The sequence below is a fragment of the Malaclemys terrapin genome, chromosome 1, assembly GCF_027887155.1.
Source record: "Malaclemys terrapin pileata isolate rMalTer1 chromosome 1, rMalTer1.hap1, whole genome shotgun sequence".
Classification (NCBI taxonomy): domain Eukaryota; kingdom Metazoa; phylum Chordata; order Testudines; family Emydidae; genus Malaclemys; species Malaclemys terrapin.
In genome coordinates, this window is record NC_071505.1 from 54,632,003 (window position 1) to 54,659,577 (window position 27,575).

General features: G+C 46.4%; 1 long non-coding RNA gene across 1 annotated transcript; it reads left to right on the forward strand.

Annotated features, from left to right (window-relative positions):
• Window positions 1-2,010: 2,010 nt before the first annotated feature.
• Window positions 2,011-26,475, forward strand: LOC128835208 (uncharacterized). The gene is made up of 2 exons (XR_008444623.1): window positions 2,011-2,217; window positions 26,045-26,475. It is a non-coding gene; the product is annotated as an uncharacterized LOC128835208 (long non-coding RNA).
• Window positions 26,476-27,575: the final 1,100 nt, after the last annotated feature.

Below are 27,575 nucleotides of genomic sequence, written 5' to 3' on the forward strand. Positions count from 1 at the left end.
AGTGTAGATAAGACCTAATAGACTGGGGGAAGAGGTGGGAACTGAGGGCCTAAAGATAAGGGAGGAAATAATGAACTTTGAAAGATAGAACTGATGAGGGAGAGAGGGAAAATTCACTTCCTATTTAGAAAGGGTAAGTACTAAATTAATGGGGAAGTTGGAGGGGAGGGTGGATTGTTGCTGTACTAAGCACCACCAGTTGTTACACATCTTGGAAGACACTGGCACCACTTACAAACATGCAGGGGGCTATCAAGGAAGAAACTGCAGTCTGCTATTAGCTCTGCATGTACTGTTAAGCATTCCATCTGGAACCTCAAAACTCATTTCTCAGTCATGATGGGTATACTCCACCACACTCTTCTTCCCTAAATTTGTTTTGGTGCTCAAAATGTGGTTTAGTTTGCTGTCCCTGAACATTTGTTTTGACCTCCATGTCATAAATTCTGTCACTGTCCTATTTCATGTTCCTCTTGGTGCACTATGAAGTCCAAATGGCAGAGATAGACAAGGCTAAAGAGAGCAGGAAACACTGACTTCTTGCTCTAAGGCCTCATCTACACCTAAATCTTAGGTTGGCCTTGCTACGACACAAAGGGCTATGAAAAGTTTCATGCCCTGTGGAGCATTGTTAGGTCACCTATCCCCTACTGTGGAGGCAGATTCTTCTGTCAATCTATTTGCCTCCTTTTTAAGGGATGAACTTACTATAGCAATGGAACTGTGCCACTGTATCGCTTGTAGTATAGACATACCCTTAGTGCTCAGGACAACTTTGGTGATTGATAGAAGAGATCAAGAAGGTTATGCTGGAGGAGCGAGCAGAGAGAAGATCACTACTAGTTCCACAGACTTGATTAAGAGAAGTTGGAGACAAGAGAGTGGTTAACAAGTAACGGTTGTTGTTTTTTTAACGGTTGTTTAGTTTGTTTTTTTTTAAGGGTAGGGTAGTAGCAATACTTTAGTCACACAGGAGAGATTCAGCGGAGATGGGAGTATTTGATGACTGAATATCAGGATAAGGACCTGCAGGCCTCTATTGTAGTCTGCCGCTTCATTACCCTTGCTTTATAATACCTTTGATAAGGAAATATTAATGTATCTGTTAACCTAATTAGACCTTTTCTTCCCAAAGTTTTAAAATATGACAGCATAATCTAGATTTGTCATAATTGATATTTTGATGTAATTTCTGATACTTTAATATTTTATGCTGAACGAGGAGATGTGATATTTCCTTGCATAATTGCCCTTCCAGGAAATATGAATTGTGCAGGAGCATAGTCAAATATGGAATTATTTCTATTTGTTGCCAAATTTAAATCTCTATCTTGAAAGAGTTACAGTAGTGACATTCAAAAATATGCTTATTTGTCAAAAAATAAATAGATACAGTAATCTCTGTATATTTAGGATTCCTTTCTACATACAATACTATAGAAAATACCTTGAATATGGAAAAAACTAAGGTTAGTCAACTGCAAATCTTATGTATCTATCTAAGACAATTGAGAAATTTTAAATATTATTACAGTATGTTTGAAAGCTACATTAATGTTATTAATGTATGAGACATAATGAAAACTGAATTCCTATTGCTATCTGTTTGTAATATATTAGTATTTTAACAGAATATAAATCTCATTCTGGGTTATAAGAAAAAAACATGCAGAGCTGGTAGCATTGTGTGTGCATCATTTGCATGATGGATTTACCACGAAGCATTATTACCCCAGGGATTTCATTATGAATAGTGGAAGAGGAAAATAATTCTGCTCCTACTGAATAAAAAGAGAAACTACCGTATATACTCGTTCATAAGCTGAATTTTTTTTAGTAAAAAAGGGAAGCACCAGAGAAGGGGGTTGGCTTATGAACGGGTATAGAGAGGGAGAGGTGGGACACAGCCCCTTCCTCTAACAGAGGGAGCAAAGAGAGGCAGCACAGCCAGAAGGGAAGAGGCGGGGCCAGAGTTTATCTGCTTCTGGCCACGTTGCTGTCCTGCCAGCCTCCAACGCAGCTGCAGCTCCAGGGCTGGCAGGCTGCAGCCGTGCTGCTTGGCCCCGCTCCCCAGAGCAGGCTGTGGCCACGCCACCAGAGCACGCTGCGGCCGTGCCACCCAGCCCAGCCCACTGGAACATGCTGCAGCGCGCCGCCCGGTCTGGCCTGCCGGAGCAGGCTGCAGCTGTGCCGCCCAGCCTGCCGGAGCAGCTCCAGGTCAGAGACATCCTCCCCGGCCCTCCCCAGATAAGGAGGGAAGGGATGGGATGGGGAGAGTGTCCCGGGCTAGGGGTGGGGTCATGTGGGGAGTGGTGACAGGGGTTACTCCCCTGACTCCCTGCTTCTCCCCCCCAAAAAATTTCCCCACCAGTTGCTGTCCCGGCCCATCAGGGTAAGCAGCTGGCATGCCAGGACATTTTGTTTACTTAGTTTTACCTCCATGCCTGCGGACGCTTGAGGTAAACAAACCATCTCAGCCCACCAGCGGCTTATCCTGATGGCCTGGGAGCCAAAGTTTGCTGACCCCTGAATTATAGGGTCGGCTTATGAACAGGTTATAAAAATTTTCCATTTTTACTTATCCATCTTCGGGGGGTCAGCTTATAAACGAACTGGCTTATGATCGAGTATATACGGTAACTTCCACTATCAACAACAGGCATCCTACTATTTTTTTATTCTAGTTTTTTTTTAAATGCTACACATGAAGCATTTTCATTTAAATCTTATCCCATATTTTAGTGTCAATTCACTCTGTATAGTTTTGTTCTTTTAAGAAGTTAAACTATCACTAAAGGAAATTCAGTTGAGTCTGCATAGCAGCAACATTTTGTGTTGACAGATTTGTGTCATTGCTGCCAAGTGTGCAGACTACTTAAGAGTTTTTCAAGAGAAGGGATACTTTGAAGTTCATATGCCTTTTAGTACAACGTACAGTGCAAACATTTTCCTGTGATTGATTGTAGGCAGGAGATGAGCAGGGAGAAACTGAAAGAGCTTGCTAACATGTGCTGCACACACAAGATAGCATCAGCCGTCACAAGGCAGTGTCTCTTTTTCTGTGGTCAAGCATCCTTCCCCTCCTTCTTCAAATTCCTCCTCAAAACCCAATTCTTGAGGCTTGCTTTCTACAGCTGACTTCCACTCCTATGGTACCTGCTCCTTCCCTCATCCCTATCTCAGAATTTTTTTTTATTTTTTAACAAAACTGTTAAGATTAAATTGCAAAATATCATCTCATCTGATTCCTTCCTTCCTTCCTTCTGTCATTTTCTCTTATTTTTCTTCTTTACTCATTGTAAGCAGGGGCTGTGTGTGTACATATTTAATATTTATAATAAAGAACTCATGGGATCAGCAATATAAAGATATGTGGCAAAAAATTTCAAAGGAACTGAATTAAGCTGCACTGTATGTGCTGGGGAAAGCGTGTGCTGTGTTCTTTCAAATTTTAATAAATATTACTTCATAGGAGTCTATTTTAATTCACCTCAAATCATTACTGAATAAGCCTTATCAGAACTTTTGGAAGATCCCAAACAGTAAATAGTCAGCAAATCATTTATCATTGCACCAAAAAGCCCAACTCTCTTAACATTAAGGAAATGTGAATGCAATTGTGATTTGCTAGAGACCAGTACAATTTCTAATTCTTTCTGCAGATTGCTTTTTTTTTAAATTTATATTTAGAGAAAAGGCTCTCTAGAAATATACCGAGAAGTTTGTTTGTTTTTTACTCCCCCCCCCCCCCCCCCTTATTTCTATATCAAGGATTAAGGCATTTTTCTTTAAAGATCTTTTAAAGGAGAGCTCCAAAATATGAGTAGAGTGGGAATTCTTAATCTTTTCTTCTTTGCCCTTCCGGAAATTCTCTGGGGGCTGTATTTGGCACTGGTATTTCAGTTTAAATAGTTGTGCTGTAAAGGAGCAAAGCATGCTTATCTGCTAATGGGAATATGTGCTGTGTGTGCATAAACATGGAAGACAAATAAGGCTTGACTGGTTTCTCAAATTGCATCCAGTTTAGAGTTCTTTGATGCAGGGACCATGACTCTCTTTGGTACAGCACATATTACAATGGATCCCTAATCCTGATGAGGTCCTGTAGTTGCTACATTAATATATTTATATTGCTGATATGAGAATCATTATCATTGTTAAATATTTATATTATGTACAGTCAAAACTTTGCATGATGGTTTAAAGGATATAATTAAAAAAAAAATGAAGTGGATCACCTTGTAGTATTGGGGCGTTAGACAGCAGTTATTCCAGAGTGCAGGAAAAGAAATGGTTACTAACCTTTTCCACAACAAGAAGTTGTTCCCTGACATGTGTTGCACATGTTCATTCCACCATAGATCTTTGCACAGCCAACAGACAGTTGTCAGAGATTTTTCCCTCAGCGGTACCCATAGGTACATGTGACCTCTGTTGCCTTGTGCTGCTGCACAATGGTATAAATGGCAGAGCCATCACTGACCTTCCTCAGTTCCTTCTTACCTGATAAACTCTGATAGAGAGGGGAAGGAGGGTGGGTTGTGGAATGAACACGTGCAACATATCTCAAAGAACAACAATTAAGAAATGGTTATTAACCTTTTCTGTCTTCTTCAAGTGATTGCACATGTCCATTCCACGCTTGGTGACTCACAAGCAGTTTGAACTGGAGGTGGGTTCGGAGTCTATTTGTACAAGGATTGGAGGATCGTATGTCCAAATCTGGTATTGTCTCTGGATTGTTAGAAATGGCATAGTGAGAGGAAAAAGGATGGACTGATGACCAAGTTGCTGCCTTACAAATGTCTAAGATGGGCACATGAGCCAGAAAGACTGCAGAAGCTGAGACCTGGTTGAATGGGCCAATATTCTATTTGTAGGGCATCACATTAGCCAACTAATAACATAAATAAACATAAGCAGATATCCAAGGAGAGATTCTTTGGGAGGATACTAGGAGGCCCTTCATTTTGTTTGTAATCACAATGAACAACTGGAACGATGATCTTAATGGCATTGTCTAATCTAGATAAAAAGTCAAACTTCTTCTAACATCCAGAATGTGGAGCTTTTCCTCATCTTTATTCATATGATGTTTTGGAAAGAATGTTGGTAAATAGATTGCTTGACTTACGTGAAAACTGGAAAACATTTTAGTCAGGAACATTGCATGAGGGTGAAGGTAAACTTTGTCTCCATAAAAGACCGTATAGGGAGGTTCTGGTATGTACAAGAGTCTGCCAGGGCTCGACCCTCTCCGGGGCAGCAGGGAGCCACACCGGCTCACTACACCCCGTTGAGCTTGGGGGGGGATTCGTCCGGCCGTGGGGTCTCCATCAGCACCTCTTGCTGTTATCGGAAGAAACATGGTAAGCCCGGCCCTAGCTCAGGGCGGGGCAACAATGCTAAGTCAGGGCTTTGGCCCTCAGTCAGGGCTCAGCAACAAATAAGTACAAGTATTAAGCCCAGGCCCTGGGTCAGGGCAGGGCAACAAACAGTAGGCTCCAAGCCTCCAAAGGCCTGGGAGAGGGGGAGACTGCCACCCACGGGTTGGGTGGCAGGGGGGACGCAGGCCCTCCCACTCCACTGCGTCCCAGCCCAGGGCCCTAGCAGCTGCAGAAGACCCGCTGCTTAGTCAGTGGGGATCCTGGCCACAACACACTGACATCAGCTCTAGCAGTGCTGCAGCCAGACTGGGGTTGGCTGCCACTGGGCTACTTCCAGACTTCCCCTCAGGTAGTACCTGGATCTGCGTGTTGTCCTCCGGGGGGGGTCCAGTACCATGGGTTCCTCTGGGTAGTGGGCAGGCCTGGCAGCTCCTCCGGGTAGCGGGCGCAGGGCAGGCCTGGCAGCTCCTCCGGGTAGCGGGTGCAGGGCAGGCCCGGCCAGTCCTGGTGGCCACCTTGGGCTGCGGGGTCTTCCCAGTCACGAGCTAGGCTGGAGATGTCTGGTCTTTCCGGCGGCTGGGACCTGACTGAGCTCTGAGGGCGAGAGTTTATGCTTCCGGGTCGCCGCCTGACCCTCTGAGGGGCGGGCTCAGAGCTCCCTAGCTCCGCCCACTCCGGCCTCCGGATGGGCTCTTCCCCTTCCGGGGCGGCGGGAAGCCACACCGCCTCACTACATGGTGCCAGAGCTCACAGTTCCCCTACTCTCCCAGCAGAGGTAATAGCGATTGAAAAGGCCACTTGCATTGAAAGGTGTAGCAGCAAACAGGTGACCAGCAGCTCAAAAGGGAGACCCATTAGCTTTCCTAGTACTAGGTTCAAGTTCCATGGAGGAATAGGGTCTTCTACTAGTGGGTACAGGAGAGTGCAAAGCCGAGACAGCTGCTAGGTGGATGTTGATGGAATTAACACCAACCCTTGTTGTTTCAAGAAGTGGAGATAGTCCAATACATGATGGATGGGAGCCCAGATGGGGGAAAACACCTTTCTGTTGGGACCCAATGGATCTTTTCTATTTGGCCAGGTAAGTACTCCTAGTCAAAGGCTTTCTACTATTTAGAAGCACTTCCTGTACCTCCTTAGAACATCTCCCTTCCATGAAGCAACCAGGCCATCAGGTGGAGGACCTGCAGGCTGGCATGGAGGAGGCACCTGTGGTTCTGGGAGATCACATCTGATTCCAGTGGGAGTGACAGTGGAGCAAGTAAAGCCAAGAACCAGTATTGTCAGGGCCAAACTGGGGCTCTAAGTATGAGTGAGAATGGTCTTCTTTGATTTTGAACAAGACTCTGGGCAAGAGCGGAACTGGAGGGAAGGCATACAGCAGGCTGTTTATCCAGGGTAGCAGGAAGGCATCTAGCAAAGAAACTGGGCTGTGACCTGCTCAGGAACAAAATTGATGGCATTTTCTGTTGGTCCTGGTTGCAAACAGGTCCACTTAGGAATCTCCCACAGCTAGAAAATGGATGTGGCGAGATTTGGATGAAAGGACCACCCTGAGGGTAAGCAGCTGTCAGGTGGATGGAGTTGGAGATACAGAAATTCCAAAGCAGTATTGCCTCTTGGCACAATCACATTGACCAGGTTTTCCTTGTCTATTCACACAGAACATAGCCACTCTGGTGTCCACTAGCACCAGAAAATTCTTCCCCTCAATATATGGAAGGAAGGCCAAGCAAGATAACCAAATAGCTCTCAATTCCCTGACATTTATGTGTATTTTCAGATCTTGCATAGACCAGGTGAGCTATCCAACCTATAACGTTTATTCTATAACTAAGATGAGTACCAGTTGTGGAACAGCAAAAGGGGCCCCATCCAAACTTTCAAGGGGTCTGTCTACCAGTGCAAGGAGGACAAGACCCTGCATTGGCACTGAACATGTTTATATGATGATAGATTGGTGAATACACCAAACCTAAATGTACTTGTAGCTTTCTGAAGTCCAATCTGGCATGTTGCACCACATAACTGCATGCTGCTATGTGCCCTAGAAGCTTGAGGCAGTCTCATACTGTGGTGACAGGATGTGCCTTTAAGTCTAAAGCAAAGGCCTGCATCTTTTGGAATCTCAGCTGTAGAAGGAAGACTTTGGCCTTCATAGAGATCAGGACTGCACCAATGTATTCTATTCTCTGTTCAGGCGTCAGGACCAATTTCTCCATGTTGATTAATTGTCCTAGCACATTGAAAGTGGACTGGATAAGGACCATGCTAGACAGCACCTGAGATCTGGACCAGCATCTCACCAACCAGTCAGCTAGCTAAAGGAACACGTGAACTCCTGACCTTCACAGGAATGCTGCTACCACAACTATGCATTTTGTGAATACATGAGGAGCTGCTAATACGCCAAAGGGTAGCACTGTGAATTGGTAGCGGGAGGAATTTTCTGTGGCTCTGATGAATTGCCACATGTCTTTTAAGTCTAGGGCAGCATACTAATCCCCTGGGTCCAGGGAAGGAGTAATGGAAACTACAGTTACCATCTGGAATTTTTTTTTTTCTTTCAGGAATTTGTTGAGCTCCCTTAGATCTAAAATAGGTCTTTGAGACCCCCTTTTGCTTTCATGATTAGGAAATAGTGGGAATAAAACAACTTTCCTCTGACTAATAGAAGAACTTCCTCTATGGTCCCCATGTGAAGGAGAGATTGTACCTCCTGCAGTAGAATGACCTTATGAGAGTAGTTCCTGAAGAGGGATGGGAAAATGGGTGAGGCAGAGGACCAGAAACAAACTGAAGGATGTATCCCATTTCCACTGTGTTTAAGACCCACTAATCTGTGATGATGCAGGACTAAGCACTTAGGAATGGGATAGATGTTTGGCAAATAGAGTGGTAGGGGAGTTTGGCACTCTGGGAACCAACATGCCAGAATGCTTCTTTGGAGGACACAGCTTGTCCAGATGAGCTAGCAGCTTCAAAAGAGGAGGGAAGTGGCAGACGTCTCTTGTAACTTCTGCCCTTCTTTCTGGGCAGGTCCTAGATATGAGGCATAAAAACTAGATACCAGTGGGTGTCAGACAATGAGAAGTGGATGGTCAGGCCTAGTGGTTGAAGCAGCAGCAGTCATGCCTAGTAGTTGAGTACTGGAGCCAGAGGTGAGAGCAGGAATCCAAGAGTGGGGTTAGAACAAGGCTAGAGCAGGGACAGGAATGGGCTGGAGCTGGAATGGTGCAAACAGAGGCTGGAACAGGAGCAGGAGCAGTCTGTCAAAACCACCAAGGTTGGGCAGACTGGAGTGGCTGCTCTCATTGTGAGCCTATATTCCTGGGCCTCAGGGTCACTTAGTTAGACCTTTGCCTGTGGATTGGCTAAGCTCTGGTTGATTGACATTGAGTTCTCAGGTAATCAGGCTCACGGTTGCTTATCAGCACTTATCAGTCTCAGAAAGCACTCATCAGGCTCAGATATGACTCACTGCAGCAGAACTTCTGCAGATGAAACAGCTTTATTTTGGCCATCGGGGTATAAATACCCATTGGCTTAAGGGTCACCCTGGAACCTTTGAGACTATGCAGTCTCTCATCTGTTTTCTCTGGAAAAAAATGAAGGACAGTCTAATGGGAGGTTTTAAATGGTCTGTTGGGAGAAAGACCAGACAGTGGCAGCCATGAACACTGCTCCATAGTAATGGCTGAAGCCATGGCCTGAGTTGCAGAGTCAGCCACATCTAAATTGGCCTTGAGAGCCATTCTGGCCACAAATTTGCCTTTGTCCACGATTGCGGTGAATTCTTGTCTCGCCTTGTCTGATACTCTGTTCTTAAACTTTAAAATATTGTCCCACAGGCTAAAGTCATCATGACCCAAGAGTGCTTGCTGGTTTGCAATTTTGATTTATACCTTCTTTAGAATAAAGCTTCCTATGTAAGTGGTCTAGCTTTTTCTCCTCTTTTTCTTTTGGCATCAAAACCTTGTGCCCCTGTCTCTCTCGATCATTGGCAAGGGAGCCGACAAGGAATCCTAGGCAGGAATGGGTGTACAAATGCTCACATCTCTGCAAGGGGACATAGTACTTCCTCTCTGTCCTTTTTGCCACAGGTGGGTGGAAAGATGGGGTCTCCCATAGTACCTTGGTAGGTCTAGGATCATTACTTGGGAGAGCTATTCACGAGGGCTCTGCTGAGGCTATGTCCACAAGTCTATGACTTTTCTTGGACCTCTTCTGGCTGGATATCCAGCGCTGTGGCTATCCTCCTCAACAAGTCTTGATGGGCTGTGTAATCATTAGGTGGGTCAGAAGTACTCTGATACCATCTGTGACAGGTTCCCCCCCGGGATGTCACCTGGAACTGTGGTAACACTGAAACCTCTGACCCACTATCCTGGGCTCCCTCTCACACTCTCTGCTGTGACAAGCTGTAGACCCGCTTTTGGTCTTACACTTCCACCAGCATTCACACAGGTAGGGACACAACCAGCTGCAGTTACATGAAGGCTCTCTGACTAGCTACTGCATGAACCAACAGCCAAGGTAACTCTCAGGCCTGGTCTACACTACGGGTTTAGGTCGACTTTAGCAGCGTTAAACCGAATTAAGCCTGGACACGTCCACACAACGAAGCCCTTTCTTTCGACTTAAAGGGCCCTTTAAACCGGTTTCTTTACACCACCTCCGACGAGGGGATTAGCGATAAAACCGGCCTTTGCGGGTCGGAATTGGGGTAGTGTGGACGGAATTCGACGTTATTGGCCTCCGGGAGCTATCCCACAGTGCTTCATTGTGACCGCTCTGGACAGCGCTCTCAACTCAGATGCACTGACCAGGTAGACAGGAAAAGACCCGCGAAGGTTTGAATTTCATTTCCTGTTTGCCCAGCGTGGAGAGCACAGGTGACCACGCAGAGCTCATCAGCACAGGTAACCGTGATGGAGTCCTCCCAGGATCGCAAAAGAGCTCCAGCATGGACCAAACGGGAGGTACGAGATCTGCTCGCCATATGGGGAGATGAAGCAGTGACAGCTGAACTCCGTAGCAGTAAAAGAAATGGAAAAGTATTAGAAAAGATCTCCAAGGCCATGAAGGACCGAGGCCATAACAGGGACACACAGCAGTGCCGCATGAAAATTAAGGAGCTACGGCAAGCTTACCACAAAGCCAGAGAAGCAAACGGAAGGTCCGGGGCAGAGTCGCAAACTTGCCGTTACTACGCGGAGCTGCATGCGATCCTAGGGGGTGCAGCCACCACTACCCCAACCGTGTGCTATGACTCTCTCACTGGAGAAACACACAGGGAAGACGGTTCGGGGAACGAGGAAGATGACGATGGAGGTACTGTAGGTAGCTCACAGCAGCAAGGAAGCGGAGAAACCGGTTTCCCCAACAGCCAGGATATGTTTGTGACCCTGGACCTGGAACCAGTAACCCCCGAACTCACCCAAGACCCTCAGGGCACACAGGAGACCTCTGGTGAGTGTAACTTTGTAAATATTTGTAAACATTACAAAAAAAAAGCAAGCAAGTCTGTTAACGTGTATGGGGATGGAGCGGAAATCCTCCAGGGACATCTCCAGAAAGCTCTCCTGGTTGAAATGGGGTGATTTTATTAAGGGGACATTCAGAGGCGCCCGTTCCTACTCTTCTGACCAGAAATGTTCCCCGCTGTTAACCACGTGGTGGGGGGAGGGGTGAAGTGATCATCCCAGAGAATCGTGTGTGTGTGTGGGGGGGGGTGGTTTACTTGTGTTTGTGCCACATGTTAACCGGGAAACCGCAGCCCCCTCCTTTTACATTGAAACCCCATTTTAAATGGACAACCCAATTCATCCTTGATATGGGAAATGCGCTGCTGTTTGCAACCTTTCCCGCATGTTAAGAAGGTTAAAAAAGCCAAAACACTGTGGCCTACGATGGCTGCCTGCAAGCCGCAATATGCGACCTTGTAATGAAAGAGTGTACCCATTGTTCCCTAAAATGTGTCTTTTTTAACCACCTCTCCCTTCTCCTCCGCCAGCTGCAAATGTTTCTCCTTCGCAGAGGCTCGTGAACATTAGAAAGAGAAAACGTAAGACGAGGGACGAGATGTTCACGGAGCTGCAGATGTCCGCCCAGGCTGATAGAGCACAGCAGAATGCGTGGAGGCAGTCAATGTCGGAGATGAGAAAAGCCCAATATGAACGAGAGGAGAGGTGTCGGGCTGAATCGCGGGAAGAACAGAGCAAGTGGCGGGCTGAAGACGATAGGTGGCGTCAGCTTGCAGACAGACGGCAAGAGGCAATGCTCCGTCTGCTGGAGCATCAAACTGATATGCTCGAGCGTATGGTTGAGTTGCAGGAAAGGCAGCAGGAGCAGAGACCGCCGCTACAGCCCCTGTGTAACCAACAGCCCTCCTCCCCAAGTTCCATAGCCTCCTCACCAAGACGCCCAAGAACACGGTGGGGGGGCCTCCGTCCACCCAGTCACTCCACCCCAGATGATCGCCCAAGCATCAGAAGGCTGGCCTTCAATAAGAGTTAAAGTTTTAAAATGCAGTGTGTCCTTTTCCATCCCTCCTCCCCCACCCATCCCAGGCTACCTTGGCAATTACCCCCCTACCTCTGTAAGGAACTAATAAAGAATGCATGAATGTGAAAAAACAATGACTTTATTGCCTCTGCAAGCGGGAGGGGAGGGTGGGGTGGGGTGGTTGGTTTACAGGGAAGTAGAGTGAACCGGGTCGGGGGGGGGGGGGTTGGAGGGTTCATCAAGGAGAAACAAACAGAAGTTTCACACAGTAGCCTGGCCAGTCACAAAACTCGTTTTCAAAGCTTCTCTGATGCGCACCGCGCCCTGCTGTGCTCCTCTAACCGCCCTGGTGTCTGGCTGCGCGTAATCAGCGGCCAGGCGAGTTGCCTCAACCTCCCACCCCGCCATAAAGGTCTCCCCCTTACTCTCACAGATATTGTGGAGCGCACAGCAAGCAGCAATAACAATGGGGATATTCTTTTCGCTGAGGTCTGAGCGAGTCAGTAAGCTGCGCCAGCGCGCTTTTAAACATCCAAATGCACATTCCACCACCATTCGGCACTTGCTCAGCCTGTAGTTGAACAGGTCCTGACTCCTGTCCAGGCTGCCTGTGTACGGCTTCATGAGCCATGGCATTAAGGGGTAGGCTGGGTCCCCAAGGATCACGATAGGCATTTCAACATCCCCAATGGTCACTTTCTGGTCCGGGAAGAAAGTCCCTTCCTCCAGCTTTCGAAACAGAGCAGAGTTTCTGAAGACGCGAGCATCATGTACCTTTCCCGGCCATCCCACGTTGATGTTGGTGAAACATCCCTTGTGATCCACCAGGGCTTCCAGCAGCATTGAAAAGTACCCCTTGCGGTTTACGTAGTCGGTGGCTTGGTGCTCCGGTGACAAGATAGGGATATGGGTTCCGTCTATGGCCCCGCCACAGTTTGGGAATCCCATTTCAGCAAAACCATCCACTATTGACTGCACGTTTCCCAGAGTCACTACCCTTGCTATCACCAGGTCTTTCATTGCCCTGGCAAATTGGATCACAGCAGCCCCCACCGTAGATTTGCCCACTCCAAATTGATTCCCGTCTGACCGGTAGCTGTCTGGCGTTGCAAGCTTCCACAGGGATATCGCCACTCGCTTCTCAACTGTGAGGGCTGCTCTCATCTTGGTATCCTGGCGTTTCAGGGCAGGGGAAAGCAAGTCACAAAGTTCCATGATAGTGGCCTTACGCATGCGAAAGTTTCGCAGCCACTGGGAATCGTCCCATACCTGCAGCACGATGCGATCCCACCAGTCTGTGCTTGTTTCCCGGGCCCAGAATTGGCATTCCACGGCATCAACCTGCCCCAGTGACACCATGATTTGCACATTGCTGGGGCCTGTGCCTTGTGAGAGGTCTATGTCCATGTCAATTTCCTCATCACTCTCGTCGCCGCGCTGCAATCGCCTCCTCGCCTGGTCCGGGTTTCGCCTTGGCATGTTCTGGCTTTGCATATACTCCAGGACAATGCGCGTGGTGTTCATAGTGCTCATAATTGCCGCGGTGATCTGAGCGGGCTCCATGATCCCAGTGCTAGCTATGGCGCCTGGTCAGAAAAAAGGCGCGAAAGTAGTATCTGATGGACCAGGAGAAGGAGGGCGGGAGGGAGGGAAGGAGGGCCGAGTGACGACATGGCGTACAGGTACAGGAACAAGGAGAAACCCAAACAACTGTCACACAGAATGGTCCCCCCAAAGATTAAACTGGAAACCCTGGGCTTAGCAGGCCGTTGATTTCACGGAGGAAGGGGAAGCAAATGAACACAGAACAAATCTATTTTTTACATCTTAAGGTGGCAGCCGACGGTGCAGCATGATTGACAGCCATACCAGTATGACGATGACAGGTACCAGTCATAATATACCATCGCCTGCAAGGGGCTGGTGCAATGCAGCCCTACGGCTGCCAGCCCCACGGCTATCACTCATGCTACACCGTCTACCGCCAAAAGGCAGTTAGCAGCTGCTGCTGTGTAGCAATGCAGTCCCACGTCTGCCGGCACCCAGAGGACATATGGTGACGGTGAGCTCAGCTGAGCTGAGCGGGCTCCATGCTTGCCGTGGTATGTTGTCTGCACAGGTAACCCAGGTAAAAAGGCGCGAATGTATTGTCTGCCGTTGCTGTGACGAGGGGGGAGGGGCCTGACGACATGTACCCAGAACCGCCCGCGACACTGTTTTGCATCATCCGGGCATTGGGATCTCAACCCAGAATTCAAAGAAAAGGCGCGAACTGCTTCTCGGCTCTCTGAGCTGTGGCGCAAACGTAGTATCTGACGGACTAGGGGAAGGAGGGAGGGGGGGCCGAGTGACGACATGGCGTACAGGCACAGGGAATTAAAATAAAGAACGGTGGCTGTGCATCAGGGAGAGACACAAACAACTGTCACAGACTGGTCCCCCCCAAAGATTAAACTGAAAGCCCTGGGTTTAGCAGGCCGTTGATTTGACGGAGGGAGGGGGAAGCAAATGAATACAGAGCAAATCTATTTTTTTACATCTTAAGACGACGGTGCAGCGTGACTGATAGCCCTCGGCATCTTTCTGGGTGCTTGGCAGCAAATACGGGGCGGTGTATGACGATGGTCTTCAGGCCTATTGCACAATCGGCTGCTCAGGGAAGACTCTGCTAACGTACGATGACCCGACTTGTAATAGGATGGCTAACAGTCGTAATACACCATTTACTGCCAAAAGGCAAGCCCCACGGCTGCCAGCACCCAGATCGCCGATGAAGGCTACCAGTCTACTGCACCGTCTACCGCCAAAAGGCAGTTAGCAGCTGCTGCTGTGTAGCAATGCAGTCCCACGTCTGCCGGCACCCAGAGGACATATGGTGACGGTGAGCTCAGCTGAGCTGAGCGGGCTCCATGTTGTCTGCACAGGTAACCCAGGTAAAAAGGCGCGAATCTATTGTCTGCCGTTGCTGTGACGGGGGAGGGAGGGGCCTGACAACATGTACCCAGAACCGCCCGCGACACTGTTTTGCATCATCCGGGCATTGGGATCTCAACCCAGAATTCCAAGGGGCGGCAGAGACTGCGGGAACTGTGGGATAGCTACCCATAGTGCAATGCTCCGGAAGTCGACGCTAGCCTCGTACTGTGGAGGCGGTCCGCCGACTAGAGCACCTAGAGCATTTTATTGTGTGGACACACACAATCGGCTGTATACAACCGATTTCAATAAAACCGGCTTCTATAAATTCGAACTAATTTCGTAGTGTAGACATACCCTCAGCTCCCCAGGCACAGCGCCCATCTAGAGCATAAACCCAAAATTATACCATCTTGCACTGCACACGGAACTGTACAGCATAAGCTCATAGGAGTATTTCCCTTCCCCCCCCCCCCCCATGTGGAGAGGAATATGCAACAGTCCTGTGAACTAAGATTCCCACACACTTCACTCCAAACTCACTGGTTTAGGTAAAGCAAAAAGAAGTTTATTAACTACAGGGATAGATTTTAAATGATTTTAAGTGATAACAAATATATCAAAGTAGATTACCTAGTAAATAAACAAAAATGCAAACTAAGTCTAAGATAGTAGAAATGATATGAATTAGCAAATTCTCACCCTGGCTGATGATACAAGCAGGCTGCAGATTCTTAAGGGACAAGCTGCACTTGCTTTACAGCTTGGAATCCCCAGGTCTTTCATACACAGGCTAGAAATCCCCTTAGCCTGGGTCCAACATGTCCCCCAGTTCAGTCTTTGTTCCTCAAGTGTTTCCAGGAGTCTTCTTGTGTGGGGAGTGAAGAACAGATGATGTCACTCCCTGCCTTATATAGTTTAGCAGCCAAGTTCTGTACCGTCTTACACCTTGTTGCCTTTTCCTACATCCCTTCTTTCCCTCTCTACTGTCCAGAGAGTGGGGACAGGCGCCCTGACTGCAGCCCCATTCTGCGGCCAGCTTCCCGGGTTTATACTAGCCCCACCTGTTCCGTCTCAGCTTGGTTCCATCATTATTCAAGGGTTACTTAGGCCAACTAATTCCCCTCAGCTATCGGTTAAATGGCCTCTCTTCACCCTCATTATCCCCTTCTAGGCTGAACACCCTATCACACTGCTCTACCGTTTTTGGACTGAAGCTTAAAACCCCTATAAATACGTCACCTGTTACGAACATGCATTTCTCAAAGCAGTTAAGACAGATAGGGTGCAGGTCATTCACTAGCAATCAGCTTATTACAGGGGTGACAGGACTTGAAGCCAAGTGACCAAGTCATGCCCCAGTACTGCTACCCCAGCCAGAACCAGTGTGTGTCCAAACACTTAAGAACTAAAACTTAACACTATCTCTACCTCAGAACTATCTACAAATGTATAAACTACTCTAAATAGAAAATGGATACTATATACAAGAAGTAGGGAAGGGTGTCCAATGGCAAGAACACATACTCCAACAACTGTCACAGGCAGTAAGGAGGAATTGGTGAAGCAGTGGTCGGCTCCACCCTTTATACCATTACACAGCAGAATGAGGCAGCAGAGGGTGCATGTGCTGCTACATTGGGTACCACTGAGGGAAAAATCTGACAACTGTGCGCTGGATGTGCACACACATACAGTAAAATGGACATGTGCAATCACTCAAAGAAGAACCTGTATGACTTTTTGAGGCCCAAAGCTAGAAGATAGCTATAGTCAGGAAGCTAATGGAAGATCCCAGCCAGCTGGTGTCATCAGAGGAAACAACCTGAGGTTTAGAGGAATCTCAGAAAGCCATTCACTAGAACAAATCAGCTACCTTGGAAGAGGTGAGCTGGGGATTCAGTAGCTAACTGGCCATCTTCAGAACAGGCTAGATAATGCTGCAGTGAAAGAGGACAGATGGTTTAGAGCAACAGAGTTTGTTGGAAGGCGCATATCTGCACCAATCACACTTGGTAAGGGGACAATTACTGGCCAAGTCAATTTGCTACTTTTATTATTTGTGTGCTGCTTCCATGTTACAGGTAAGATTTAACACAGTGTGCAGACTCACCAGCCAGAGAGACAGAAATAAAGTTGTAATTACTCATCTGTTTGCATCCCTTTCTTCAGGACTTTTTATTTCCAAAAAATAACTAAAAACCAGAACATCTATTGGGTAATAACTGTCCAAGGCCTTTCAGCTTCAGCTTGTAGGGATGAGAGAGGATATATGCGTTCCCTGCAGCAGATTCCTTTGCACCAGTTTCCCATTTCCTTTTATAAACCTGCACAGATCAGTTATGTGATAGGCCAGAACCCTGTAATTCCTTACATACCAGAACATCTTTACACCTCATCACAATTCCTTGTTGTAGGGTCTCACAAAATCCACAGACGAATACAGCGGTGAAGCATCTGTCAGCTTACTTTTTATATTGTTATGCCACTCTTAGTTTAGTGCCTAGATACTGTGCTGATTGGCACTCTAAATACCTTAAATAGATATTAAGCTGTGCTGCTTTCTGCGAGTTGTAGCAGAATCCAGGTCTAAGATATGCGCTTAGGCCAGTGAGAGGTAAAGTAGTCTAAGAATGGGGAGGGACTAATGTGCCTTTAAAGTAACATTTTATGCCAAGGGGTCCAAAGTAGCCTCAACTAACTTAGCACTGCTTTGTTATGTAGTTTTAGATTCTTTTACAAGAACCCTTTCTTGGTCTCAAGGGGAAAAAAGTTAGGGTACAACATTAAGCTATTAACTAGGCAGATAGCATATCATACAATGCTCTGGGATCTGCCCTGGTTGCCCATACATTTGTGTAGAATTTAACATGTTGGGTTTAACCCTCAAAGCCTTAATTGGTTTGAGAACTAGTTACCTGAGACACCTCCGGGTCAAGTAGGCCACAGAGGAAGTCAAAGGATTGAAGACTATTGGCAGGACTTTGAAACTTGCTCCCCTCCTTGGTCTATTCTTGGAAGAGTTGGACTCTTAGGAAGTTGAACTATCATAGGAATTGAACTATACATAAGATAAATGACAGAGAAAGTAAATATTGAGTGAGTCTTTAGACCTTCTGCCCATGACATACTGAGTGTCACACTAGTTTCTAAATCTATGTTGGATAGACAGCACTGTCCATACAGAACCAAACATGACTGGGAATGTGGGATATTGCCCTGATAAAACCAGCACTGATATAGTGTTCCTTTTTATTTTTGCACAGATCAACTCGCGCTAACACACAAACAGCATAATTGTAACAGATGCCTCTTTATGAAGAAAAGTATGGCCAAAATGTAGAAAAAAAATAGATTCTCACACTTTTTTTGAGCATCAAAAACATAAGTAATGTAAATCAGATTTTTCATGAACTTTTGCATTAATGTACTACATAAACTAAGAAACAAACTTTTTGAATTTCATAGCTTTTATGTTCAGTTTATGTTTATCCCTCAGTCTTAATGTTTCTGTGGCACTAATAAAAAACATGGGAGCTTTTAGGGTCCAAAAATACTGAAAATTTATTTTCACCATATTTGTAGATATCTATACAGGGCCTTACGTCTACACAGGGGGGAGGGATAGCTCAGTGGTTTGAGCATTGGCCTGCTAAATCCAGGGTTGTGAGTTCAATCCTTGAGGGGACCACTTAGGGATCTGGGGCAAAATCAGTACTTGGTCCTGCTAGTGAAGGCAGGGGGCTGGACTCAATGACCTTGCAGGGTCCCTTCCAGTTCTATGTAATAGGTATACATTATGAAAATAAACAGAGAAGGTTTCTCATTCTCCCTCTCTCTGATGTTGTTGTGTAGCCGCTCAATGGTAGCAGGCTCATTCTTGTGCTGCTGCTACCATGGCTATTCCTGTTGAAAGACCAGGCGGCTGGCGCAGCATTGGTGATCACACTGGTGTGGCATGTTGTCAGGGTAGTACCAGAATGCAATATCTGAGGTTTACCACTGGAAAAGACCACTCCCTTCCTCACCCTGAGTTTTCACAAAGTGGCTCTGAGCTGTGGCTGCTGATCTTCAAAGATGAGGTTTTCATGTCTACTCTTATCCCAATGACTGGCTGCAATTGAATCATCCCAGGTAGCTGTCACAGCAGCTATGCAAAAGACTTGCGTTCAGGAGCTGGCTCTCATTAAACTCCTCACACTACTCATGCCAAACAAATTACTTTAATTGGGGCAGTCCTGGATTCAATGTATGGAAAGGCATTTCTGCCAGGGGACAGGTGTCACCAGATGTGCACAGCTACAGGACCCTGAAGAAGCACTCATGTCAACCAGTGATATTCTTCTTAGGGCTAATGAGTTTAATGGCTTTATCTGACTCCATTTGCATGACTAATAATGAAACATCTCCACCATTGGTTGCCAAGATTCTATATTCCAAACATGGACATGTCCCCATTACTAACACTGCCCAGAGAAGTGCTTCATTCTCTCCTCCGGTAAAATTGGACAGAATTTTCAGGGGAAAACTATTCACCCCTCCAGTTCCCTTGGCAATCATTGTTTCATTTTCCTCCCATCATTGGGCGCTCACTGTCAAGGCCTCAGGGTTTGTGGCCACTGGAACATCTGGGAGATGAGACTACACATCAGTGTTCTGGAGCTGATAGCAATTCCAATCCTCTCCTGCATTCAGGGATGAGTCGTTCAAGTGGTCACAGACAACACTTCAGCCATGTGCTATGTCAACAACTGAGGGATCTAGTCCAGACCATTCTGCAGCGAGGCACTGGCTTTCTGGAAACAATTTATAGATTAAAGTCTCATGTTTCAGGGCCTAAACAAATGATTAATTGACAAGGGTTAAGGAGGAACTTTCCTTTAGGGCAGGTGTAAGTGTGTGGGTCTCCCTGTCCACTCCAAACAAATATACATATTCCATAAAATTAAAGAGCTCACCTATCTTAGGGTAAATCCAAACAAGACAAGACAAAACCCAGCCAAAGTCTTCTCCTTAAGCTTCCTGTTCCTGTGGTTGCTTTACCCTAGCCTACGCCTTCTCCTAAGGCTCGGCTGTTCCTGTGGTTCCTTCCCTCAGAACTGTCTGTCCCAGCTCTTTCCTTTGACACTCTCTGCTTTGATTATTAACTTCCACTTCTCCAATAGCTGGGTAGGAATATGAATCCTGCATCAATGAGTCAGCAAAATCCATGTAGCACTTCAGCAGCAGTATCAGCTGCTGACAAGAAGGTAGGTGTATGGGACAAATATTGCTATCCTGTTACAGCAAGTTATTCCATAATTGTTCTCAGGGGGGTTTCTTGCACTTTCCTCCGGATAGTGCCAGATGTTTCATTGTCTGAGACAGGCTACTGAAGTACAGGGACAACTGATGTGAGAAAAGTTATTTACCTTACAAAAAGAAGAACAGGAGTACTTGTGGCACCTTAGAGACTAACAAATTTATTAGAGCATAAGCTTTCGTGGACTACAGCCCACTTCTTCGGATGCATATGCATATGCATCCGAAGAAGTGGGCTGTAGTCCACGAAAGCTTATGCTCTAATAAATTTGTTAGTCTCTAAGGTGCCACAAGTACTCCTGTTCTTCTTTTTGCGGATACAGACTAACACGGCTGTTACTCTGAAATTTACCTTACAGTAACTGGAGTTCTTTGAGATGTGTGATCCCTGTCTGTATTCCCCTGTGGATACACATGCAATCCAAGCACCTAGAGCCAGAGAATTCTTGAAACCAGCTTCCTTTGGTCCACACATGCGCCCTTGCTCTCCTTGTGCCTCCAACTGAGGATATAAAGGGCAGAGTGGTCTGACTGCCTCTCCAGTCCCTTCTCTAACAAAAATCCCAGAATAATCCAAAGCAGAGGGGAAGAGGGTGGGCCGTGGAATACAGATCAGGACCACACATCTCAAAGAACCTCCAGTTACTATAAGGGAATTAAATTTCACTTCTTCGAATGCTGGTCCCTGTGGGTGATAAGCAGTAGTCAAAATAGGAGGAAGGTGAGAGGATCCAGGCAGCATGGCCATTTTAAGGACCGCCTTCTCAAAGGATACATCAGTGAAAGAGTCCTGTACTAACACATAGCCATATTGTCTCCCAAATGTGTGGATGGAACTCCATGTAGCTGCTTTGCAAAAGTCAAGTAGAGGTACTTCTTGAAGAAATGCCATTGACATTGCTTGTGCTCTTGTAGAATTAGCTCTCATCCCACAAGGAGAAGGAATATTAAACAGCTTATAGTACAGTAAGATACAGGCAGAGATTCATTTAGAGATCCTCTGAGAGGATATAGCTTGACCTCCAACTCTTTCCAATCTGCAATCTGAGAGATTTTCTGATTTGTTTTGTCCATTGCAGGCACACTGCACACTGAGGGAATGAAGTCTCCTCTCTTCTTCAGAGGTGTGTGTGTTTTTAGAAAAAAAACGCAAGTAAGAGAATAGACTGGTTCAGTCTGAAACTCAAACTACTTTGGGGGTGATCTTAGACAAAATCTCATTGCATTCACATCCTATGGAATATGTGGTAAAGCGAATCCCACCATCAGTGTTCTTAGCTCACCTATCCTCCTGTCTGAGGCGATGGCTACAACTTGGAATGCAATCTTTATGGATAGGAGACACATGGAACATATAGCTAGTAGTTTGAAGGGAGACTTGAAAGAGGTTTAAGTCTCATTGAAGAGTAGGTTCTGATTAAACTCCTTCAGAATCTGCTAATTAGTGGGTGAGCAAAAACTGGGTAACTATGTAAAGGTGGTATTCACGGACTGGTGCCAGTGTACCCATAAAGAGTTAATGGAAAGACCCACTGTTTTAAGTGGAAAAAGATAGTCCAGAGTAAGGGGAATACACACATTCTCTGAGTATACACATTTTTGATGTGCCCAAATAGAGAAACGCTTCCACTTTGTTAAGTTACATTTTCCAGTGGAATCCTTTCTACTATTAGTAAGAATGCTCTGCACAGCTCACTAGGGGATTCCTCAACCACCCCTAAATCTAACAGGGCCTATAGTTCTAGGCGGACTGTCTCCCACATCTTTTGTGGCAGGGATCGTAGGCTCTCTCAGACCTTTTTTCCCAGTTCACGATCTATGTGATGGTAGGCCAGGTGGATGCATCTTGGCAGCACTGAAAATAGTGAGGGGAAGGCTTCCATCAGCTGTCGTAATTGTTGTTTTTGTTCAGGTTGGACTTCTTCTTCCGTGGATATCAGTCTAATATTATGGCCTAAGGGTGCCTGTGGGCCGAGCTCGGGTTCAGGTGAAGCTGGTGCTATGAGGAGGCCATCCTGGTCCCACCAAGGCATTAGCAGATTCATGTGATAGCTCTACAGGAGAATCTCAGAGTTAAGGACACCTCAGGAATGGAGGTTGTTCAGAGTTATGAACAAGACGTTGCAGACTTCAGCCACAGGAGAGTTGGGGCTGCAGCCACAAGGTGTGTGGGGAGGATGTCAGGGCTCTGGGCAGGGGAGGGAGATTGGGGCTTCTGACCTTTGGGGAACCTGAGCTCCAGGAGGGCGGCTCAGGGCTTCTGCCCTGGGGGAGCACCAGGGCTCAGGGCTTTAGACTGGGATAGAGCGCTGGAGCACAGAGGGCACTGGGGCACTCTACAGATTCACTCCCAGTTTCAGCCGGGGGAGGGTGCTTCAGGGCACGGAGCTTTAGTTACAGGGGGAACGCTGGAGCTGAAACCATTTACCTTCTTTATCAACCGGAGTAGCTCTATGGTGTTGCTGTCCAGATCTCTAAATGGCAATCTGGACAACCAAAGAATAAAGGAGCAGGATGAGAAAACAGAAATTCCATCCCCTTGTCTGACAAAATATAATTTCCCGCCTCACTTCAGGGGTAGGGACACAAATGGCAGGAGAACACTAGACTGTTCTAGCTGGTTCCAGAATGGCGTTATTAACAGGAAGCACTATCCAGCCGGATCCAGATGAATGGAGCATGTCCGGGAGTTTGTGCTAAGGATTCTGAACTTCCATAAGTGAGATCTGTAGCTCCTCTGCAACCTTTCATAATAGTTCCTGGAACTGCTTATGGTCAAGATGGAGGGGGAGATAGAGATATTGCAGTGATTGCTTAATTCAGAGATTGACGAGAACAGTATCACCGATACCGATGAAATTGACGGTTCCAGCTTATACTCTTCCTCTTCTATGGAGTTAGGAGGAAGCTCTGGCTGTCCACTTGGAGACGAAGGGTGGAGTGACCCGCTAGTGGTCTGTGTGATGTTCCCATCTGGTGTTATCGGGACCGGTGATCTGCTAGGTCACTCCAATCCTTGACTCTGGGAGCCAGCCTTACCCTGCTCTGCTGTGAGAACCCCCACTCCTGGAATGTTCACGTACAGCCTCTAGCATGTAAGCTGCTCCCAGCTACTTGCAACCAAATGACACTAGCCAATATCTCTGGTCCCAGACACAACCCTAGGAACCTCTGTCTTGCAGTGTCCAGTTATGCCCGTTGGATGCTGCAAGCTTATATGAGTTTGTCAATTTAACAAAGAAATTGATATGTACCAGGCTTGTTATCCCAAGGAGAGTCTCTGACATGCTTCAAACCAAACGCACTGCTTCAGGTAGAATAAACAAACATTTATTAACTATAAAGATATGTTTTGACTTACAATCACTTAAAATCTAAGTCAGATTTGGTCAAATGAAATAAAAGCAAAACGCATTCTAAGCTGATCTTAACACTTTCAATGCCCTTACAAACTTAGGGCATGGCTACACTTGCAGATGTAGAGCGCTGCGAGTTAAACCCACCTTTGTGGAGTGCAGTAGGGAAAGCGCTGCAGTCTGTCCACACTGACAGCTTCAAGCGCACTGGCATGGCCACATTTGCGGCACTTGCAGAGGCATTGGGAGCGGTGCATTATGGGCAGCTATCCCAGCATGCAAGTGACTGCAACATGCTTTTCAAATGGGGGTGGAGTGTGACAGGGAGGGTGTTGTGTGTATGTGGGGGGGAGAGAGAGTGGGTTTTTGGGGTGCTGAGAGTGTGTCAGCATGCTGTCTTGTAAGTTCAGACCCCCTTCCCCGCCTACCAAACAGTAAATGTTTGCTTTTTCTCAGAGCTGATAAGCAGCCGACTTCTCCGAAACGAAGCTTTGAAAAGGCATTTCCGCATTCCTGCAGTTGATTTCACAACAATGACAAGAGTGGCCACTTGACTTATAGGGATTATGGGACGTTTCCAGAGGCTGATCACAGTGCAGTAACGCAACACCTCGTTCACACTGGCGCCGTGGCGCTCCAGTGGGGGCGCAGCAAACATTCTACTCACCGAGGTGGAGTATGTGCCTCGCCAGTGTGGACGGGGAGTGAGCTAGGGCGCCTGGGGCTGCTTTATTGCGCTGTAACTCACAAGTGTAGTCAAGGCCTTAGATGCTTCTCACCGCAGGCTGGCTGGTGGCACTTCAGCCAGGCTCTCCCCTTTGATCAGTTGCTTGCTATGGTGTCTGTAGATGTAGGTGGAAGAGAGAGCGAGAGAGAGCATGGCAAATGTCTCTCCCTTTTATCATGTCCTTTCTTCCCTCTTGGCTTTGCCCCCTCCCCTTCAGAGTCAGGTGAGCATTACCTCATCGCAGTTCCAAACTGACCAAAGGAAGGGGGGTGACTCCCTCGAGAGTCTAACAGATTCTTTTGTTGCTGCCTAGGCCACTGCCCTTTGTTCCTGTGAGGCTGGGCTGGGTTTGTCCCATCCTCGCCCTGATGAGGTGTGGACTGACCCTCTGCTTCTGGAGAGTTTTTGCCTGGGCTTGCTTTAAGCCATGAGGATACATTTTCAGCCTCATAACTATATACATGAAATTATAACCTATAACCATCACTAACAACAATGCTCGGTACATCATGAGCCTTCCGAAGGCACCCAACAAGATAAACTTTACATTGAATACCACACAATCATTTTACAAGGATGAATATGGGGGTGTAGGCTGATCCCCCTAGGTACAGAGCATTACAGACTGTGTCAACTCTACAACATGATACAGGTCCCACAATCCCCAGTTTGGCCAGTAACATGGGTCACAGGGTGGTTATGGAGGTCCCCATAGCATGGGGTACCAACAGTTTTAAGGCAGGTAATAGGATGCAGGTTGGTCCGGGTCCCAACTGGGAAGGCATGCCTCAGAAGAGGAGAAGTCTGTTCATCGGGTGTTTCACAGTCTCCTGAGAAAATAAATGCCAATTCTGGATCCACTGGCAGTACTAAGAGTTCCACTGGAGGGAAACTAAGGCTAGATAATATGGGAGGAGTCTCTCTCCTATTCTAAATTGCATCTTGTGGTGGACTCAGGACCTCTCTCATAAGCAAAGGACCTGATGGTGATCAAGACTGGTGATCTGGGCAAACAATAATGTCCTCAGGTGGAGCATAAGACTCCGCTCTCCCTTAAGTGCCAGACATCCTGTCAGTCCAAACTGAAGGGGTTGGAGCAGTTACTGTTTGTGCCATAGTCAGGTGAGGCAGAGCCAGTATCGTTGATGATGGAGGCTCTCAATGGTTGCCTTTTGTTGTTGCCTTCAGTTCTCAAAGTTGAGGGTTGGTTAATGCCAGAGGCACTGTTGCCACTGGAGCGTGGTCTGGTGCTGACAGAGCCCTGGATTTATGGACTTTCTTGTCATGATCCTAAGACTTAGGATGTTCTAAGTCCTCCTGGGCTGAGTGGAAAGACTTGCTCAACTTAGGCAGGGTTGTATCCGACTTCCTTGAAGTGTATTTAGAGGATTTGCTCTTGGGTTTATAAGAACATTCCCCGTCCTTCCAACAAGACCCTACAGGGGTTCTCTGGGGGGTAGTTTCTCTCGCTCCTAAATGAGACGGTGCACCAGGAGGGCACTCTTTGCTGAGTCAGGCTGAAGTACTGAGTGGGCCCCAGCCTGGGTCCGATTGCAACTTCAAAGTCTTCTCTATTAAAGCTTCTTAAGGTGGAGTTCCTGCACTTCACGGGTGCAGCTGGGGAAAGAGCTTCAAATACTGCACCTTGCCACAGTACGATTTCCCTAAGGCAGTACAGGCAGCTCCGATAACCATCATTGACTGAGGAGCAGCACAGATTTTGAAGCCTGGATTCCGGGGGATAGAAGGGGGGCGAGGGAAAGGGAGGGTGGAATTCCCCAGTATGGAGAATCTAACTATAAAACTTGGTTTAAGCTACTGGATAAAATTCTAAAAATATGTATTTACAGATAGAAGAATAAATGAAGATGAAGCTCTGGACACTGGAGGCTCCAACAAAGGCCATGCAGCAGTGAGAAGGAACTGGAAAGACAATCCGTCTGTTCCACTCTTTATGTCCTTGGTTGGATGCATAATTGGATGCATGAGAAGAGCAGTGGTGCTTGCATGGACCAATGGACATTGCTTTCAAGAATTCTCCGACTCCTTGAATATGAAGCATATGCATAACTACAGCGAAAGACACACAGGGAATAGCGCTTGAAGGCGAACCTATAATTTCACATCTTCCTACAGATTTTATAGCATATGCCCTCCTGCTGAAACTGCTCTAAATTGTATTGTTATTAGTCCAAAGCAGCCTTCTATTCTCACCCTGTTTTTCTTTTCCTTGCCATATCTTTGAGATTTTATAATAAATATTGTATGTTCATGAAAAACATTCACATGCATATTTTGTTTATGGAGATCTGTTTATTGTTGCCTTCAATGTTTGTTGGAAATATGGATATTACTACAAAAGTGTCTCAGAGAAACTCCATTAAAATTAGCTTTAAGCATGAAGGAAAAATATACATTCAGCGGTGCCAATCCTGAGTGAAGGGATTTTTTCCACACATAGGAAGCAAAACCAATAAAATTGGAGAACCTCTTTTTGCTTTTCATGCATTTCTTCCTGCTTGGCAACTAGTGAAATGTAGGTGGGAAAAATGTAATTATCTAATTAAAATGCGGGCATGACTTCAAGGTTCACAGTCCTATTCTTTCAAATAAATATCACAGGTTCATTAGTGACTAGAAGTTTCAGGACCTCAGTTTTAGTTTTTATCAATAGAAAGGACTCCTTGCCATCCTGGTGGGGCATCACTGAATCAGAGTAGGGTATTGACTATTGAATAATCAATGTTAGTTCCATTCCTGAAAAACATACGCTTTCCTTGAAGATCTCCAATCCATACTTAGCTATCATTAACTTGATATCTGAGATCACATGTTAAAGTGGCATGGCTGAAGCCACAAAACTAAAGTGGAGCCTGCAGTGAGCAGGAATCATAATTCAGGCCTTCAGCTAATGCTAGTGCTTACTACTTTAGTCATTTATCCAAGATTTACGTTCAGTCTAGCCAAGGTCATTTCTTCTAAGAAGTCAGAACAGAAAAGAAATTTATTCACTTAGGGGAGACAACCTAGTTTCTGGGATTTTTCAAAATTACATAAGAACTTTTGCTGACAAAATCTTTAAAGTTTAAAGTCTACCCTTAGACAAATACAAATCCTATTGATCAATCCAATGTCTACTTATACCCATTGAAGGGGTCACTCCCTTTGACGTGGCAGTCAAGAAGCTGACTCAGATAGCCTTAGTAATGATTTCCCTCCAGGTAGTTTCATCCATTCTGTGATATACTGGTAGGCTATAGCAGTTGACTAGAACAGGGGTTCTCAACCTGGGGCGGTCAGGAGGTTATTACATGGGGGGTCGTGAGCTGTCAGCCTCTACCCCAAACCCCTTGTTGCCTCCAGCATTTATAATGGTGTTAA